The following is a 15,034-nucleotide window of genomic DNA, read 5'->3' on the forward strand; positions in this document are numbered from 1 at the left end:
AGGGTTTGTGGCTGTCTGTCTAAGTTATTCAATTCTGCACCAATAAGAGCATTATTTTTACAGACATTTAGTTTTTTCATTAGTTAAAATGCTTGGGGATTTTTTTTTTTTTTTAATAGAAGTTCATTTACTAAAACACCCATGGGCAGCCTTTTTTCATATTTTCTGCCAGATTAAAGTTTGGAAAGAGCTTTAAATCTGTGCATATCTATACTATACCTGGAGCAAGGACTCTTTACAGGGTTGGATGTGGGGCAAATAAACACAGCCCTGAGTCAAGATGCTGGCTGTGGCAAATTCCTTCCCAACCCACTGTTCTTTTCCCTTGTTCTATGGATTGTGTGGTTTAAACCATCATCCTCTGCTATGCCAACTATGAATGCAGCTTCTTCAAAAATATTCCTCTTGACTGTCTTGATAATTTTTGAAGTACTTGGATATTATAAAACTTTGAGAAACAGTAATAAAAATACAATGTTCTCATGTATCTCTATTCATATGCAGCTCTATTCTTTACACCTCAGCTTGGGCTACCTATAAAAGTCTCTCATATGCATTTTCTATTTCCAGACTTTGTGCTCCAGACCAGCTCAAAAGGCTTTATTATTAAAACTTTACTCATTTCATTTCTGTGCAGATTTCATTGTCCGTCATGGCCAATATATCCTTCCTTAATTTTCACAAAGTCCAGCCAGGTAGGTCATGACCAGATTCTTCTATAATCTTTTTATATATTTAGACACTGTAATGAGATCATCATCCAGTGTGCTTTTCTTTCCAGGCTAAATATGCTACACTTCTTGAGTCTCTTTCTCATCCATGGCATGAATTTAACTCCTTACCTTTACCACAGTACTCTGAAAAACTGACTGAAGTGTCAGAGCTCTGGGTGACTTTTCAGTATCTTGAGTTGGTAGATGATTTCAAAATTTGGTGGGTCCAGCTCTGGTACAGTTCTTACCCTTTCTTTCCTTCTTAAGCAGAGAGAACTGCCTCCATGGCACTGCTGAGTGTTGCAGAAGCTGCCATTTGGGAGCACTAGTCAGAAAAAAAAAAAAAAAAACAACAAAATAAAATCACTCGTTCTTACCAGCATCCAGCCTTCAGGAAGAAGGATAAAGGCTCCAGACTTTCCTGTTCCTGTATTATAAACCACACAGGTCACAGAGTTGGATGGAAAATTGAGTAAATTCTCAGCAAAGCAACTGAAGTTCTGCTCTGGAATGTTCATAATGCTCTCTTATGAAGGCAATTTTTTCTTCTGGACTTATTAATGAGAAGAAACTGCGAAATGCTGAAGCCATGGATTCTTCTGCAGCACTAAATAATTATAGCAAATTCTTCTAGTTCTGTCTGTGGTCTTGCAATGAAATGACTCTGTCCTTCCTCTCAGTGTTTAGCAATATTAATTCTTATGTCCCTGAGTTATTTGGCAAGAGAAAGCTGAAAATCCAGAGGAAATGCTGCATTTATTTTTTAGTACTGTCTTCAGTCTCCTGGGGCCAGCATGGTTTGGGCCAAGGAAAGACAATAATTTGTTCTGCTTACAAGGAAAGAAAAAAGTAATTGGGGGGTGGTATTTACCATTGCTATGAAAATAAGAGCATTTTGATGTTGAATTTGGAGGTAGATATGATTGGAATTGTCTGACACGTAGAAGAGTGCTGGAGCTGATGCTCAGCAGCCAGGACGGGGAGCATCAGGAAAAGGTCACACAAGTGCAAGAAGGAGGGTGGGCTGATGCCTGTGCTGCCACCCTTTCCTGAAAATCTAGCTCACAGATGCACTGTGAGCTGTGCATCATTGTGCATCACTGTGCATCACTTGGATACTTTTGTTTCCAGCTGCAATTCTGGGCATGAGCTGCAGCTGCTTTGCTGCATCCTGCTCAGGTGTTTCCATAAAGATGGGAAAGTTTCTCAGCAGGAAAGGACCGTGTAACTGATAAAGCACCACAAGAAAAATATATATATATATATATATTAGTGTTATCAGGCTAGATTGAAATTATAATTATCAGGGAAAAGAAATGCCATGTTAGGCTTGACTTACTTGAGTCTGGCTGATCATATGAGCACAGAGCTACACTTCCTCCAAAGCATCCCTGAGATCTAGTCCTGAAACTGGATCCAAGTGACATTAGCAGCTCTACCATGTGTATTTATTTTGCACGGCACATGATGATGTGTGAACAACAAAAGGGATAATGTCATTATGGAGGTGCAAGTAGCAGCTCTGCACTTGTGAGCAGGTTTGTGTTCTCATCCTCTCATTTTCTGCTCCGAAGATCTGCCTTTGGTTAAAATAGAAGACAAAAAAAAAAAAAAAAAAAAAAAAAAAAAAAAAAAAAAAAAAAAAAAAATAGTTCCAGGAAATTTAAACCCAGATTAAACACATTTCTATGCTGATTATTAAAATGTCATTTGAGTATCATCTTATGCTGTGCTTTTCACACAGATCTCCCACACTGATGAGATTGCCAGGGCAGAGATGGACTTAAAACCTCTCTTTGCTTCGGGAGCAAGAACAAGAGATGCAGTTTAGGCAGCCCACCCTGGAGATGGCAGCACTGGCCAGGTTTCCCGAGATTATGAGTGTTTTGTCCTCTCATGCTTTGCTTGAGCAAAGCTTTGGCACAAACCCCGGTGCCAGGGTTTATATCAGCAAGTGTAGAAAGCCCACAGGGCTCCTCTGAGCTGCCTTTTTCAGCATGTGCCATAGCCCTGGTCTGTTCATGAGCTCCATGCTTTCAGTAGCTCACAACTGCATGGAGGAAGATGTGTTTTTTGAAGGAAATAAAAGCATCACCCAGGAAAAGAAGATCTAAAAAATAACCCTGAGGATGGTATGAGAATAGAGACAGAAAAATGTAAATATCTCAGCCCAGGATGGCTCTGAAACCGATTTTGAAGCCAACAAAGAGCCAAAGGACGTTACAGGGGAGCTTTAAAAAGGCATTTCTGTGAGAAAACAGGCTGCTCCTGTATTTGCTGCACATGAGGAGGATGCAGGAGCCTCGTGCATGCCCAGGCTCCTTTGGTCCCAGCAGGAGCTGTGCTGCTGTCACCCAGCCCTGAGCCCTGACTGCACAAACCCACCAACAAACCAGCACACAAACCAACAAAAGGCCTGGTGCCCACCACACCCGGGAGTGTCTTTGATAAACTGCCATCCGTGGAGAATAATTTATCATAGCTGAGCCACTTTTTGGTCGAAAACACTGTCTGAGTGATGAAACATGTCAGGAAACACTTTTCAGCTGGAGGTTCTGTTGAGGATGAGAAATGCCTTCCCTGAAGGAACCAGCACACTGATACCCAGGACAGGGAACAGGGATGTACAAGGAGAGATCCTTTACCCCAGGAGAGCACTGTAAGGCTCAAACAACAGAATCCTGAAGCCTCTGGTCTGCACAAGCCCGTGGTGAGGGATGCTCTTGGAGGATGGAGAAATGGCACATGAGGACATGAGTGTGTGTCCTACACCTCCAAACAGAAGACATCGTCTATGCCCAGGAAAATTATTCAAATCTCAGTTCAAAACTGAAAAATAAAATAAAATAAATAAAAAATTGAAAATTATTCGAATCTCAATACTTCCCAGGAGGGGAAAATTCTTCTCATGAGGGAAATGCATCTCTTTTAGGAAGGACGTGCTTGTTCTGAAACAACATCCAGCCAACACTGCATTTCCACCTTTCACCAGAAGTTCTCAGGACTCTAATCACTTCTTTCTTTTGCTGTGTGTGTTTGCAGACTTTCCTCACTCTAAAATTGGTTTGTCGTGTCCTAGAAAACCTGGGCACCTGGAAAAAAATGCCAGCTTTTTTGGGAGGCTCTTTTCTGAGATGTAGGAAATATTACCATCTACCCTAGGGGTATAATAAGCAAAGCACCTATTGAAACAAATGGACAGCTTTCATTTTTTGTCTCCTCTCTCCAGTAAATAACAGCTTATTTGAAATAAGCAGGAATTAGCTGACACTAAATGAAACAGCTATCCATGACAAAGGTTTGTGACAACCAGGCAGGAAATGGTTTTCTGGTTTCAAGCCAAATTCTTGCAGTCTGTGGCTGCCTGGAATAGGTGAGGGCTGAGATGTCACTCCCCATTACAAAGAAACTGTGAGGCAGGTGGAGTTCTCATGAATCCACCAAAACTTTTCTTTTTCTCAGGTTTCATTTTAGGTTTGATTTTCTTATGTTTACACTGCAGTTAGGGAGAGCAAAGTATCAAAACAAAACTCATTTCCAGCCTTCAGAAAACATATAAGTGGGTTTAGAAAAGGTTGGAATGAAATGCTTCAATAACATGCAAGCCTTCGTCTCTGAAGAGTTTCACATCAATATCTTTGTGGAAACAAACATTTTCCTGATTTCAAAGGCCAGTGTTTCTCCTTAAAATACCTTTCAAGGCTCTCACCTAATTCAGAATGTTGCACAGACAGAACTCCAGAAATCTTATGACTTCCTTTAGGCTTTTTGAACTTTCCTACAACAAAGGCACCAGTTTCTATTCCATTTTCTGGGACAGAAAGACCTACAGAAAATTGTAACTATTCAACATTGCAGCAAAGCCTGAAACACAAACCTTTATTCTCAGGTTCTCCAAACCCCTGCACCTGGAAGTTGAGGTTCAGGAGAGAGCATCAGACATCTCCTCAGTGTCCTCACCAGGCACTGGTGATGGGCACAGGAAATTCCATGTAATTGGAACCATGCTTTGAAGTCCATGACCCTTTTTGGGAAGCTGAACATTTAGTGTTCAAGCTCCACCAGCAGAAGGAGGGCAACCAGCTGCATCCTCATTTTCCTCCCAGTGCACTCCTAGGAATCCCAGTGAGTAACAAAAATTTTGCTCTATTGCAACCCCTCTGTGTATGGATTAATGCATTCACTGCAGCCTTCTAGCACTCCACTGCTCAAGTAATAGACTGTAATATGCCTGACATTCAGGAGGAAAAAAACCCCAGAATACAATTAAAAAACAGAATACATAATATTCACTGAAATAAAACAGATTTCCAATCAATTAAAACACACTCTCCTTCCAATAGCACCAGACAAATAATACATTTACAAAACTAATCGGTTCTACACCAGCTGAGCTAATGAGTGTCATTTGGGTCACATCCTCAAATTGCAAATAAATGTTATCATTTATCAACCTAACACATTACTCAATAAATCTTCTGCACCACTGTTCATACTTATCAGCTGTGTCATTTAATATTCCTTTCTGGTTTAGAAAACTATTTCCTCTGGTGCCTGACCCTTTGTAATGGAAAACTCCTGAAAACAGACAGTAGCTAATTCAAGAATCATATAATTTGGAGCTAAACAGAGCTGTGGCTGGTGTTGAAATGTTCTAATATTAATTTTTCAATGGGTCTCCTCCCAGGCTGGAAATACTACAAGCTGTTGAGATGAAATTTTCATTTAAGGAAGGTCAGACTGTAGTCAATGCCATAAGAGGTTTTATAGTATATAAAAGCATGAAAATTATTTTCTGGTTTTTTTTATTTATGCAAGAGCAATTTGGACACTCCCAGCCCAGACATAAACCCTGCACGTCTCAGCCACCTGATGCACATCCCACCACCTCATGTGCAGCTTGGTGATTCTGGTGATTTCAGCATCCCCCAGTCCCTTCTGGGATGGAAATGAGAAAGGGGAAACTTCCAAACGTTGCTCACCAACATCCCTCCATCCCTCACTGACAGCCGTGGTGATGCCTTGGGCAGGCTGACCTGAAACAGAGCTAGAGAATAAAGTAGATATTTATTGAAAGGCTTTTAAGGATCCACCTTGGGCAGGACAGGACCTGACCAGGGCTACACCCAGGGTGGACCCAAAATGGTCACAAAATGCCTGACCAGTCACAAGGTCTCACACTTTTGTAAGTTTTTGGCCATTTGAATATTGGAGTTTAATTGTCCCATTCCAGCTCCAGGTTGTGAGGTCCCATCCTTCTTGTTCCTCCCTTCAGCCACCCTTGTCTGTGCTTTTGGGCCTGAAAGTTGTCCTTGCTGTGCAGCAGGAGAAGGATTTGTTTTGTGTCCCTGCTCTGTGAAAAGAGCTGACTGGCATTTAACATGAGGCTCAGAGCAGCACACCTAAGCAGCACAGAACCTGAAAATATGGAAGCTAAAGCTCAAGGCATCAATGGGGCAAACAGGTTTTGTTACCCCATGGGTGGTACCTGGGGGACCCTTTCCTTTGTCCCAAACTGCTCCCCCAGCAGTGGCATCCTGTCAAGGCTCACTGCAGCCTTACACAGGGAGGGCCCTTTTCCCAGCACGTCCATTCCAGAACTGAATTACTCAGATTCATCTTCTTCACTGCAAGCACATAAAGCACGGGCACACGGCCACTGGGATGTCTGAGAAGGACATCCTGTGCCTGCCCTTCTCCAGGAACATGCTTGTGTGTCTCCAGGGCATGTTTACAGTGACTGCTAAACACCAAAGGAGTCACGGACTGCAGTGTCCTCTTTGTGCACTTGTTTTACAACCCACAGCACAGCTCGACACAGTACATAGGCAGAGGTCCACATTTCACCCTCACTAGCAGTGCTTGGATAATAAATGGTCCATCTGATGAGCATGGCTGAGCTGAGTATGCTGGTGGCCAGGTTACTGTGTGGATCTAACTCACTCCCTCATTTTCAGTTCTCTTTACCCTAACTCCTGTTTTCTGCTAATTCCCCCATCTCCTGCCCCACTGCTGCTCAGAGAAGTGCCCTTGCATTGTTTCCACCTTTAGCACCATCATCACTCCTATCCCTTCATCTTTATGGCTCCTAATGTTCTCTTCAGCTTCCTTTTACTTTCAGCTCATATCCCACCCATTTCCTATCCCCTCATTTGGACCCTCTCCTTCATTTCCCTCCTTTTCATCCTTCTCTGTCCTTACCTTTCATCATTTGAGCCAGATGTGTTTTGTGATGCCCTCTGGCATCTGCCCAGCTAAAAGCAGGGATGAGACAGCATTTTGTTGTCAGCTCGAGGCTGGTTGTGACAGAAACCCCCAAATGCAAAGGGATCTGAGTGCTCCAGCAGCTGGAGACACAAATAGAGTCACAGCATGGTTTGGGTTGGAAAGGACCTTAAAGATCATCTGGCAGGGACATCTTACCCAAAAAATATGAGCAGGCTGTCACCCCTGAGTAGGAGCAGTGGAAGTCTGGACCGTGTGTGTCTCATGCAAAGCTCTGCAACAGCTCTCTGCAGAGCTGGGGACACAGCAGGGGTTTGCAAAGATCTCCCCTTTAGGGAAGTTGTGATTGCAAAGTCAGAAAAAACACCTCTGGAACAAGAGGGTCTGCTGACAAATGACAAGGTGTCACAGGAGGAGATTAAATCGAAGGAATGTGGATTAAATTATGTAGCCAGAAGCAAACATTAGTGTGAGGAGTTATAAACAAGTGAAAATGAGAGGTTGATTATGGGAACTGTTAGACAACTTCAGCTTAAACATAGAGTTCTCACTATAGATATGGCTCCTATATTCAATAAACAGGCTGAGATCTACTGAAATTCCCCAGCTCAAGGACTTTTGCATCCATCAAAAACTGGCCTTAACACTTTTAAATTCTACCTTATCTGATTTCACTGAGAGTGTATGGAAACAAGCAAATCTGCCATTCCGGATTTCCATATCAGCAGAACTCAGACAAACATCCCAACACCTCCACTGCTCCTCTGAACTGTAGTTTTGATCTTACTGCTTTCAGTCAGAGCCCTGGAAGCTTAACAGCACTGGTTTCTGCTGTGCAGATCTGAGGGGGAACTTTACACTCGACTTTCACATTTATTTTAGGGTTTGTTTGTATAATTTAATAAACACAGCAGCTGTATAGATAGAATTTAGCAATATGTAAATACCTCAAAAATAATATGCATAACATTTATGGTACAGTGTAGTCATAACACATCAACCACTATTAAAAACTCATTTACTTGAATTTTAGGGTTGCACTTCACACTGCTAAATGTCTTAGACAAGTTTATCCAGGCATTTCTAATGTAACATGCAACATTACAGTAAAGGCATTTGCAGTGCCTGTTGACCACTTCAACCAGTTTAATAAACCATGAATAATAAGGTACATGCACAGAAGTGTCGAATAAGTATCGGGGTAATCTTCATTATTAAAATATTCATCTCCCCAACTTAAAGAAACACCTTTTCTTTGAATGACAATGTGCTGAACTAATGTGAATTAAAGAGCCTCTTTGTGCTTTCAGTAAATATTTTCCTTTGTGAGCTCAGCCTGCGTGCATTGTGTGTGGGGGTGCTTCAGATGAGTATTTTCCGGCAGTATTTACATTTCTATAAGCATGTCACCTGCAGTGACAACAGTTGTTAAGCATCTTGTAGAGCTTTGTCTTGCTCAGAACTACTTCTTGCTCTTGTACTTAAAGAGACTGCTGATTCCATAGCTGTGTTAGACAATTTGCATTTAGAGCAAACCTCACCTTTATAATCTGGAAATGTCTGAGCCATGTTATGTACTTCAGGGGGCTTTTAGGTAGCCTCAGATGGGGTGGACATGCAGCCTGTTCCATGAGAGAATCTGTTCTCAAAGACATAGAGGTGACCTGAGAGCATTCACAAACCACCTTCTGCTCTCTGTTGTTTCACTCTAGAGCACATTGCTGCACAGAAGTAGCAAGTAGATTTTCTCAGGGATGTGAACTTTATGCAAATCCCTTGCCTGTTTATTCTGTAAAGACACATTCCATACCTTTATTCCTTCCCCAAAGAGTCCTTCATTTAACTGCATCTTTGTGGCACGCAATCATTACACCCATGCACGACCAAATTCCTGGCTCTGTGCTTTCCCTTTGTCCTGCTCCCATTCAGCAGTGGGCAAAGCCCCAGCCTTTCTCTGCATTTATCATTCTTCTCCCTGCTGCAGCTCCTGCAGAACCTGGCTTCAGTGCTGAGGAACAGCCAGAAAAAAACCACCACCCCACCATTTAACAAGACTTTGAGCACCAGTCATGTGGATTTATTCTGTGAGTCTTGCAGCTGGTATTGATCACAAGGAATAACTCTGAAATAGTAAGTTCTGGGAAAGTAAATAGAAACAGCCACCAGGGTTTTTTTACCCATGCTCCCAAGTATTGAATGCTCCATTATGAAAGCCATTCTGGTTATAATTCTTCCCTTATCCCAACTTCTTTCTGCTGCATGCTATTTTCAGCAAAACCTAATAAATAGTTTCTCTGGGGTTTTGTTTTCAAGGATACAGAATAATGGCTGTAACTTGCCTCAGGTGCCTGTTCACCATGGTTACCACGTCGAGGTTCAGAGAGCTCTGGACTGTGGGGACGTGGGCTGAGGGACTGAGCCCCTGGCAGGACAGGGAAGCAGCTTGGAGACTCCTAAGGTGGCAAAATAAATTACAGATTAATTGCCACTGTCTAAGCAGTGACAATCATAATTTATTTTTCACAAGAGATGACATCAGAAGTCTTAAAAAAAATATCCCACATCCTTTTAAAGCCAGGCAAATTAACACAGGTATGCAATATATCTCATCTTATGGTTATTTATAATTGCATAACTTTCTTGATCTTCCCCTGAGATGTCAAAATTTTTACTCTGGGCTCTGTAATTTCTTAGTTTTGCTCTTCTTCAACAGCAAGCCTAGGTGTTTAAAAGATTTGTCCATAGTACTAAACAGCAATCAAAGGATGATGAATTTCAGACTTTGATTGCATGTAAAGTAGAGAGACAACAGTTCATCAATATGCTGCTGCTCTGAGCAACGACTGAAGCCTATCCTCTCACCAGCTTTATGACTGTAGGACTCTGACTCATAAGAAGGTGTTTTATTTAGTTCTATCACAGAGCAGGTTGTGCTCCGTATAGTGCAGTGTCTGCTGACTGAGTCTTCAGGATTAGTAATTATCCAAAGATGAGATTCACAAAAACATCACCTAATCAGTGTGCTCTCTTTATTGCACACGTTAGTTGACATTAGCAGTCTGTTTTACTCCAGGCTCTGCAGCATTTTGGACATCTTTTTGCAACTACATCAATAAAGTTTTGGTAGAGAGCTCAGGGTGTTAAGCACATGTTCAACATTAACAATAATGGCAGTCATGCACATATTGCTATCAGGGCTTCATTTACTAATTACCTCCAAGGCTTTACATCCTAAACCAAACACATTAAGTGCAGCATTTGCCAGAATGCACTTGAGTTTCTTTCATTCATACTTCTGTTCCAGGCTGCAGACAGACCAAATATTCTGATCGTGTCACTCTTTGATGCTAAATTGGATACAAATGTACTCGGGTAATTAATCACACTCAGTGTTTATTGTGCATCTTTCTTATTATTATGCAAGCAGATTTCTCACAGCTTGTAGTTCATTATTAGAGTGCATGAAAACATCTGATTACCTTTCTTCTCATATAATTACATTAACAGCAAGGCCAACTTCCTTTTTTCCCTGTATCTTTGACCATTTGGTGAATATTTGGGGAAGAATCATCGGGAAAAACAGTATTTCACATTCTCCAGGTTTCAATTACCACTGACAAATGTTATGTCCAGAATTCCTAACTCCATAGAAAAAAAAAAAAACAACCAACAAAAAAAACAAAAAACAAAACCACAAAAATATAAGAATGCAGGAAAGCAAGAAAAAAAAAAAAAAAAGACTGAAGAATAAGTGTAGGTTTAGAAGATAGATTCTTCTTTAAAATAAACATTTTTTTTCATGGATCTGTGCTTTTACTGTTAAATGATTAAAAAAATCAAAAATTACCATGACCCAAGTTGCATCACTTCACTGACTTTTACTCGTCAATCCCCTGGGTCACTGGAGGTAAGATTTTTTACTTTATGCAGGTATTGCTTTACTCTGTATCTATAGGCCAAAAAAAGGGTCTTTTGAGGCCCCTCTTTGGAAATGGGTGCTCATTTTCCAGCCATCCCACAGGTCCTTGGGTTGTTTTGGCATTCCCACCTTGGGGACCTCCTCAGACCTCTCTGTGTTCCCCTTGGCCAGTGTCTGTGTGTTCTGAATAAAATGTGGACATTTGGATCTGGAGCTGCTGAAAGAGAGGTGGATCCCATTTGGATTTAAGTTCAGCCTTTTAATGATGGAAAGCATCTAAATAGTTTCACCTAAACTTATGCTGATGATGGATTTTTTTAAAAAAAGTAGAAGTGATATTTGGTTAACATTATTATTATTTGTCCTTGAAAGGATATGCATTTTTTTTTCATTAAATTACAAGAAGGTGGACTATGAGGCTTTTGCTTCCTTTATTAGTTCCCATAGTAGATATTTTGCTTTGTATTGAATCTGCATTGCATCAGTATTCATAATTGCCCCATTTTGTCTGATAAATTACAGGGAAATGAAGAAGAGGGACTTAAATTCTACTAGGAAATTAGGAAATTTGCTGGCAAAAGATTAACACTGTATTGACTCCCCTTAGTGGTTTTTTTAAAGATGATTACTGGAGGAAAATTCATCATCTAAACTTCCCCTAAATATATCAAGCCTCAGCCCATCTGATATGGAAAAACACCACAAAAAGTCGTGGTAAACACAAACCAGAGAAACCTTTGCTCAAGGTGCTCTAATCGGCCCCATCCATGGAAAACAAACACTGAGCTGCTGTGTCCCAGAACGGGGATAAAATCAGCCTTGTTCTCCCCGTGCAGCTCTTACAGAGTTGAGCAAACAGGTGAGCAGATAGATTTTCCTCACTCAATACTCGGAAGTATTGGAATACTTGCCAATCAAGCCCCCGTTTCCAGGAGAGGGATGAGTGGTGGTGAGGGCTGCTCAACAGCCAGAGCTTCTTGCGTTTGCAAGGAGGCTCCTCACTCCAATTCTGTCCCACAAATCCTCATTTTGCACCCTGCATCTTCTGTTAGAAAACAAAATGCTTGAGCAGTTACTGTACTTTCTTGTATAAGGCATTTTACAGCACATATCATCAGCTTTGTTCCCTCACCTGATTGTACCAGTCCAGCTTTTTCATGGGTTTTTCTTCTCCTTCTCATTACACCTTCTCCAGCCCTAAACTTCTCTGTGCCAGCCTCTAAATTATCTTCTGGACCCAATCAGTGTTTAGAGCTTTAATGAAACTGAATTTAGACTCTGCATCCTTTCTTGTTAGTTTGGTTACACTTTAAAAACTGTAGAGACAAGTAGCAGTATTTCTATTATGCTTTAGAATTATTTAATTTCTATTGTGCTTTGGAATCACTTCTGGGATCAAATTATCTTTCTCTCCTGGATGAAGGTGTTGAATTCACTAGGATTGCATGTGCAGGTATAAAAAACACAGTACAATGAGATCAATGGATGCTTAATGAATTAATACTATCAGAAATTTAACTCTCTTCTTGGATGGGATAAAGCAGTACCACAAAATCAATCATAAACACGTGCTTGCAACACAGAGTCCTCAATTATTTTCCTAAAGTTTATTTTTATTGCCTGTAAATTTACCAGGAGGGTAATTCCCACTGGTAACCTTTGTGAAATTTCATAAACCTGTTATTTTCTCATTAATGGCCTCCCTCTAGAATTTAAGGGAAAAACAAAAAGAAAAAAAGGGGAAGGTAGGTCATGCTCTGGTGTCATATGTTTAAATACTTACTCCTTACAAGTAGATCCCACTCCAACAACGAGCAGGGAAGAGAAACTTTCAATCAGCTTCCACAGTCCCAGGGTTTCTCTCATCACTGCTTTTAGACTTTTATTCTGGAGGGACAAAAATTTATCTTCTCTGTTAATTTCACATATTAAGCAGAGTAGCCTTTGAAATTTCTCTATGGTTCTTGTCCATATTTCCTATGAACATGAATATGTACTGTATTTTCACTGCTAAAATACTGGAGCATTTTCAGATGGTAAATTGTCCATGAGATTTATTCTTGCAAAGAAGAGCATTATTAGTTCCTTCTTTCATTTCTTTTCGAAAATTGGTATATGAAAAAAAGAGAGAACTCTGGCCTCAGATAATTATTCAAGTAAACTGGTTTCATCTTATATCAAAAGCAAGCCAATAACTATGGTGCAACGAGAGACATAACCTAGCATAAATAAAAGGGGGTTTAATTACTCCTATGATTAAATGAGATGAAGGTAAAAATCAAAGGTCTCTGATGGGCAAAAGCTCTATCTTATCTTGCCATTTGTGGAAATTCAGAACGCTTCTACTCCTGCTGTTTGGGGGCCACAGTTTTAGTTTTCAGTCTTTCCCCCCCACAATTTACCTCCTCCCATTTTTATTCCTATTTTACCAAGAGTCCAAATTTAATTTCTTCAGAAATCCAGGTTAGAGCAGCTCACCCCTATAACTGTTTGAGTTCATACGCTGTGGGGCACCTTGAAAACAGGAGATAAAATACTTTTATTCTCTCCTGATATTCCCTGGGATTCAGCATGCTCTGACAAATACCTTCTCAGACTCAAATTATCCTATTTGGATTAGCAGAGCTTGCTGCATCCCAGAAGGGATGGAGGCAGCACAGACCTGTCCTCCTCTTCTTCCTGTGTAAGAGCCAAACCCTGGATCAAACATCCTCAAAACCACCACCCTTGTGAAAGAACAACAGATGGACAACCACAGTTTAGAATCTCTCTGGAATTCCACTGGAATACTTAGCAGTGTTTCTTTTGTTGCTGTTGTTGCTGCTGTTGATTTATGGAACAGAGCAAGATTAAAAAGTATTGTCTCACTGAAGAAACCAAAAATTGTAATGAGTTCTGTGGTCAGCAGCGGTCACATTAGCTTTCCCTAAAACAGGATATATCCAAATTCTCATCTAATTACATTTTCAGAATGAAGTAGGGGAGAGAAAGGTCACAGCATTATAGCCAGCATATTTTGTTTTCCTCTGGAAAGAGTACAAGAGCAGTTTCAATGGAAGCAGTTTGTGATTATGCTTGATAATTTGTAATTAACTCTCCAGGGTGCTGTGAGGCCTAATTAATTACTTATTGGAAAGCATTTGGAGATCTTTGGATCAACGGTGCTGTAATAATGCCAAGAATTGCTGTTATTGTTATCGGTAGGTATTTTCCATCCCCAAATGCAGTTAGGTGGAAAATGTACCTTTATTACCTTATGATGTCTTAAAGGCAGGACTAATCTGCAGAATAGCAGTATTTAAAAGCTGAGAATAATTTTCTCTGCAGTGTGAAGCCAGAGATGTTTATTCTAAACCTGTGAACATAATTTATGACTAAGGCAAACACATAAATTGCATTCAGGAGTTTCACAGTAATAGCACACTTTATATTCTCCATCTGCAGATAAGCAGGTGCATCTATTTGTAGAATTTGTCTTAAGTTATGAAACTGTCTTCAGTGCTGTGAAACCAGCCTATCATGAAAGCCTCAGTGTGTTTAGCACCCAGCATTCATTCTCAGGCCTGTCAACGGGAACATGCCACCTGTGCAATTAACCCAAATTAATACAGAAATGCAGGGTCATGGAGAGCTGAGGATCTCTATCCAAACCAGGGTGATACCTTGCTGCAAAACAGCGAGCAACCAGTCCATACAAGATTTGTTGTTCAAGGAACCTGGGTTTGCAAGGTGGGACAGACTCACGTGTAAAACAGACGGCGGGTGCTGGATTTTCTCCCAAAAGTCAGAGCAGAAAAGGACAGCTTAAAAAAAACAGCACCTTGCAGGAGGCTTGAGCTGGAGGAAGGAACTGACTTTTGCAGTCTCTGCTGTTCAGGTGAGCTGTGCAGGAGGGAGGTGAGAAATGGCACAAAAACTGTGTGCAAGGGCTCAGGAGCTTTTTGGTTTGTCCAGACAGAATGACAAAAATGTTCAATCTTGGTACAGAAACTGTGGAATCTGTAGAGAATTTTCTCAGAACTGCTGATATTTTTCTCCCCCCCCCCCCCCGCCCCGATCTTATGTTTTATGAAAGGCAAATCTAAAGCAAATGATTAAATTATGGTCTGTGACTCCTAATCATAGGTTTATCTTCAGTATCAAAACCCCTTGGAAACACCTGCAGTGAAAAAACATC

At 40.8% G+C, this 15,034-nt stretch overlaps 1 long non-coding RNA gene across 1 annotated transcript; it reads right to left on the bottom strand.

Moving 5' to 3' along the window:
- Positions 1 to 9,241: 9,241 nt before the first annotated feature.
- Positions 9,242 to 14,358, bottom strand: LOC136363867 (uncharacterized). The gene is made up of 3 exons (XR_010744072.1): positions 13,520 to 14,358; positions 12,641 to 12,744; positions 9,242 to 9,391 (listed from the first exon to the last, which is right to left on the bottom strand). It is a non-coding gene; the product is annotated as an uncharacterized lncRNA (long non-coding RNA).
- Between the last annotated feature and the right edge of the window lie 676 nt (positions 14,359 to 15,034).

The sequence above is a fragment of the Sylvia atricapilla genome, chromosome 7 (assembly GCF_009819655.1).
Source record: "Sylvia atricapilla isolate bSylAtr1 chromosome 7, bSylAtr1.pri, whole genome shotgun sequence".
NCBI lineage: Eukaryota > Metazoa > Chordata > Aves > Passeriformes > Sylviidae > Sylvia > Sylvia atricapilla.